The sequence below is a fragment of the Hyalella azteca genome, unplaced genomic scaffold (genome assembly GCF_000764305.2).
Source record: "Hyalella azteca isolate HAZT.00-mixed unplaced genomic scaffold, Hazt_2.0.2 contig4704, whole genome shotgun sequence".
Lineage (NCBI taxonomy): Eukaryota > Metazoa > Arthropoda > Malacostraca > Amphipoda > Hyalellidae > Hyalella > Hyalella azteca.
This window is the reverse complement of record NW_025934915.1, coordinates 4,097-8,762: the sequence shown is the minus strand read 5'-3', so window position 1 is coordinate 8,762 and position 4,666 is coordinate 4,097. Positions and strand designations below refer to the sequence as shown.

General features: G+C 38.7%; 1 long non-coding RNA gene across 1 annotated transcript; it reads right to left on the bottom strand.

Annotated features, from left to right (window-relative positions):
* Positions 1 to 1,940: 1,940 nt before the first annotated feature.
* On the bottom strand, positions 1,941 to 3,491 carry LOC108667661. Its single transcript, XR_007156657.1, has 3 exons — positions 3,467 to 3,491; positions 2,374 to 2,540; positions 1,941 to 1,990 (listed from the first exon to the last, which is right to left on the bottom strand). It is a non-coding gene; the product is annotated as an uncharacterized LOC108667661 (long non-coding RNA).
* Positions 3,492 to 4,666: the final 1,175 nt, after the last annotated feature.

Genomic DNA, 4,666 nt, shown 5'->3' with positions numbered 1-4,666 from the left:
CTGTGATATAATTGGGTTGATACGATTGTGATACGATCATTTCGTTGGGGATGAGATGTCTTACCGACGGACGTTCATTTCGATGTGGTCGGGAGACGCCAGATGGTTCAAAGTGGTCCAGAACGTCCACTCTTCACTCAAGGCGAGCTTGTGCCAGAAGAAGCAGGCGAGCCAGTCCCAGCGGTGGAGCCTCCACTGCTGTCACTGGCGTACTCCTGGAAACGCTCTGCAAGTGACAAGAACTGCGTTAGGCTTCTGTAAACTCTAATTAGGACGAACTCAAAATACATCAGAATGAACTGGGAATTCAAGGCATTCTAACAGCTATTTTATCAGTGCCGTTTAACAGAATACAAATTGTATTTACAGGCAGGTAGATTTAAAGTTAAATCTTTAATCAGTTGATACCAATGTGATACTGGTGAAAGTAAGGCAATCCATCAACTTGATAACTAAGACAAATGTTTCAATAGTAGACGATAAGACTAAGGTCTCAAAATTGGAACATGATGGTGGAACATTGAATGTCTGGGACTATTGATCACATATTAAGAAAAAAAATGTTATGGATCAGAATATTCTGATCTATTGACATCTATATTGGGACCTTTATGCTTGTAAGTTGGATGACTGAAATTAGTTCTAAACTTCCAGATTGTTCCATTTTAATTTGTGACCATTAATAGTTTTTGATCAGAGGTAATTTTTGACTATAATAGCCATAATGAAAGAATAAATGTAAAATTATGATAGTCGTGTCGTAGAGACTTCAGTTGACGGCTGCTGGGAAAATAATTATTTAGAATAATTTGGTAATCTAGAAAAAGAGTCTGGTAACATTTGTGCTCTAAATAGACGAGATGCAGCTGGCAGCGTCATAATTTACGAGTCACCCATACTGTATCAATTTATAAAGGAAAAATATGAGGATAGTATCACAAAATTAAACCAAGCCCTCAAAAATGGATACCCTATGTCTTCCTTAGTTTCACAACCCCTGCAAATTCTCGACACTACAAGTTACCTATGGTCAAGTCCGCCAGCAGGAATAAGTTGCGCGTGTCTTCGGGAGGTGGAAGCAGTTGGACCACATTGCTAGAGCTTCCTTCCAGGAGATGCCCTCTTCTATGCACGACACGATGCGTTCGAGCGCGTGAATGATTTTCACTGACCGCTCGACGTTGCCTGGTGGTTGTGCTGGTGGTGTCACTTGGTGGAGAGCCATCTTCTAGTTGCAGCTTGGGTAATGTTCTCCGCCGAGCGTTGACAAACCACTGATTTAGCTGAAAATATAAAGCCATTTTAGGTATGAATGGGCGATTTTACGCGATGCGACAGAACCAACATTTGATATGGTGTCAAAGGTCGGCTCTTTTCATCAGGACACAACCAAAATTGTAGGATGCTGAATTGTTTCCTATTAACTACATATTAATAAATAGTTCGAGAATATACAAGTTATATACATGAAACTATATATTTTTATATTGCTTATGAGAATACTATGTATATTTAATTCGAACGAGAGTCGTTTATTATCCTAAGACGTCAAACTTCATCATTTACAGAGTTAGGGTACGCACACAGTGAAAGCAGGTTTGCCCGCGCGGGCAACCTGCTCCAACCTGCCACAAGAATGAACATAGGATAATAATGTAAGTGTTCACAGTGAAAACCTGTACGAATAGGCTTCTGTATTCTATGGTTTCAGGCGCCAGCCTGAGCAGGTAACCAGCACGCTGGCAACCTGCTTTCACTGTGTGCGTACCCTAAGACAGAGCAACCTAATTCAATACCTGCGCAAGAGTGACCCCTGCCTCGCAAACAAGGGCATCTTTCTCCTCCTCCGTGGGGTACGGATGGTGGCGATGCTCCGTCAGCCACGCCGTCAGGACGGCCTTGGCCTCTGGCCGGAGGTTTGGCCTTCTTTTTCTGGCGACGCTGGCGCCCTCGGGTGCCTGCGTTGGCTGGACAATGTTGCGTGTAGCGGCTGCGAAAATCAGAAAACTTCAGTGTATAGAACAATATAATCTTTTTTTGTATACAAGACTTGAATGCTGATATGCCACAAATATTTCTGTATCACGGCCAATTTAGACAACAATTAACAAACTGATATTGACTAAGAAAAGGTTTCTATGCGTGCTGGACTTTCAAAGGGTGCTGAAAATATTGACGTTTCAGCTATAAAGAATACACTTTGGTTAAATCTCTCCAAAAAATTTTATTCGGTGCGATTTTTAAAAAATGAAGATTTCGGAGAGTCTGGCAATTAGGACATTTATTCGACCAAAATTAAATTCTGAACTTGCTTTGTATTCACCGAATTCATTCTGAAACATACATGTGCCACTTAAACCATAAAAAACTTACCACTTCTAAAATTCAATAAAACTGAGGCCGCGCCTTCAGGAGATAAATCTTCAAAGTCCTGCGAGCCGACGGCCAGATATTTGTGATGAGGCATTGTTTAATGTTGCGATGAGAAGTGAGCAATACGATGGAGATATTGCAAATTTATTCCAGAAGTCGATCGAGACCTGAGAAGGTTAGAATAGGGAATTAGCATACGTTTCTTGACGGATTGTGATGCAGCAGGTGTTGTAAATAATAATAGGACGAGGATGCCGGGAGTTTTTTGGTAAACAGTTAACTGAAATATTTATGATAGGAGATATACTGGAATGTGGTTATAGACCTGGACTAAAGATTGCATGACACTAAATCCGTAACATCGTCGGCTTTTAAATTCTTGTTAATGGCAACACTTAATGGTGACTTACTTAAATCACAATTTGGTACGGTTTTCGTGAAATTTTCAAATATTATTGAACTAATTACGATGTTATTTACAGTTCACGAAATACTTGATCAAAAATCTTGCTGATCTGTGTCATGAATTGTCAGAGGAAAAATTGTATTTGGCGATCGTACAAAGTCAATGAAACTTAAATAAAGTTACTAACAGCGTATGTGGTAAAGTTTTGTCGCTAAGCATCAGAAATGCTATCCATTCAAATAAATCATTAGAAGTAGCGGCGTCAAACTATACACCAATAAGAGTTAGAATAAGATGAAGAAATTTAGTGAAATAATACTTCACTAACTAAAGTTCTAATAACTTTTTCAGTAGAAGAATGCTCTGTTCACTGTCACATATCTTTTGAAAAATTTCCACTGAATACGTACACGGTTTTCAATTCACGACCTATTAACTTATTAACTTATCTTCCGTCCGTAAGGCCAGTCTAGTCAAGAAAAGTACAAGAATCGGCGACAGGCCTATTTATTTAATACCGAAGATACTATACTATACTAACTAGATATGCAAAATCACGGCAAACCTTGCTTGATGATAATTTATACAGACGTTAAATCTACAAATCTCAAGCACTCTTCACGCCACGCACATGGGCACCCAAACACGTGCGCTTCGCGTCTGCGTGCTAAGCCTAACGATGCTCACCTGAAGGCAGCTAGCTTGGACTGTAGCCTGGTCCACAACCTACTGGCTTATATAGGCGTCGTCAGACAAAGAGCAGCCAGTATGACATTCTACTTGTGTTGAGATCTCCAGGCATTCAATGCCTGCTGAATATTTTGTAGCAAATTTATTCGTGAACTAAATGAATGATATTTGTCATTGGGGTAAATGAGAAGAACATAGCTATCAAGAAATGAACAGCGAAGTCATATAATTCGCCAATTATTATCAGACATACCGCGACTCAACCAAATAATCAAAGAACAAAGATGAATTAAATGACGACAAAATAAAACCAATGAAAATTTAGCCTTCATCGGCGTTACTTTTAGTAAAGTTGATCACAATCATTATGGTATCTTAAGATTATTCGTAATAAATGTTTATGTAACATTGTAACCTTGACACTAAAGGGCTAAATTCATGTAGAGCGTTTTCAACCGTTCAAACTGTAACCTTCCTTGCTTCCGTTAATTAGTCATAATCACTCATTTTACCTGTTATTCTTGTGCTACAATAAATAACTTATATGAACTGAGTTTGAGCGGCGGAAGCATAGAGATTTTTCTGCATTAACTGTCGGACAACACGTGTGGCTCAAAGTTACTAAATCGCAATCCAGGAAAATTTTGTAAAAGCTTTCCTCCAGGAGCTTCTTCCGGCGGACCTTTTTGATAGAGCGAGCTTACATAGGAACACGTGAAGGCAATAGGACATTCAGACCGTTCTTAATTGACAAAACTTATAAACTCCTTAAAGGGACCTTCTGGGGAAAAAATTGTGTTTTCACTTACCGACCTTTCTTAAACTTCATACACATATAAGGCAAAATACTAATGCAGGAACTTATGGTTTGTGTGAATTTTTTGAAAAAAATGAAAGAAAACGCGGAACACGTATGAAACGGGAAAAAGGTGGACTTATAAATCTTTCGTATTTTTTTTTATTTACGTCGAGAACGAGAAACTTATCATTCGATTTATAATGTAAATATCTAGCGACTCTATTTATAGAAGCACATTTTAAAATTTTTCTAGAGGACTTTTTCCATCTTCCCCACCCCTTTCCCAACATTTCCCTATGTTTTTACTATATATAATGCAAACAATAGAAAAATCAGAAAAAAGGCTTGTACAGTCACTAGATATTCTCTTTACAAATCGAATGATATGTCACTCAAAG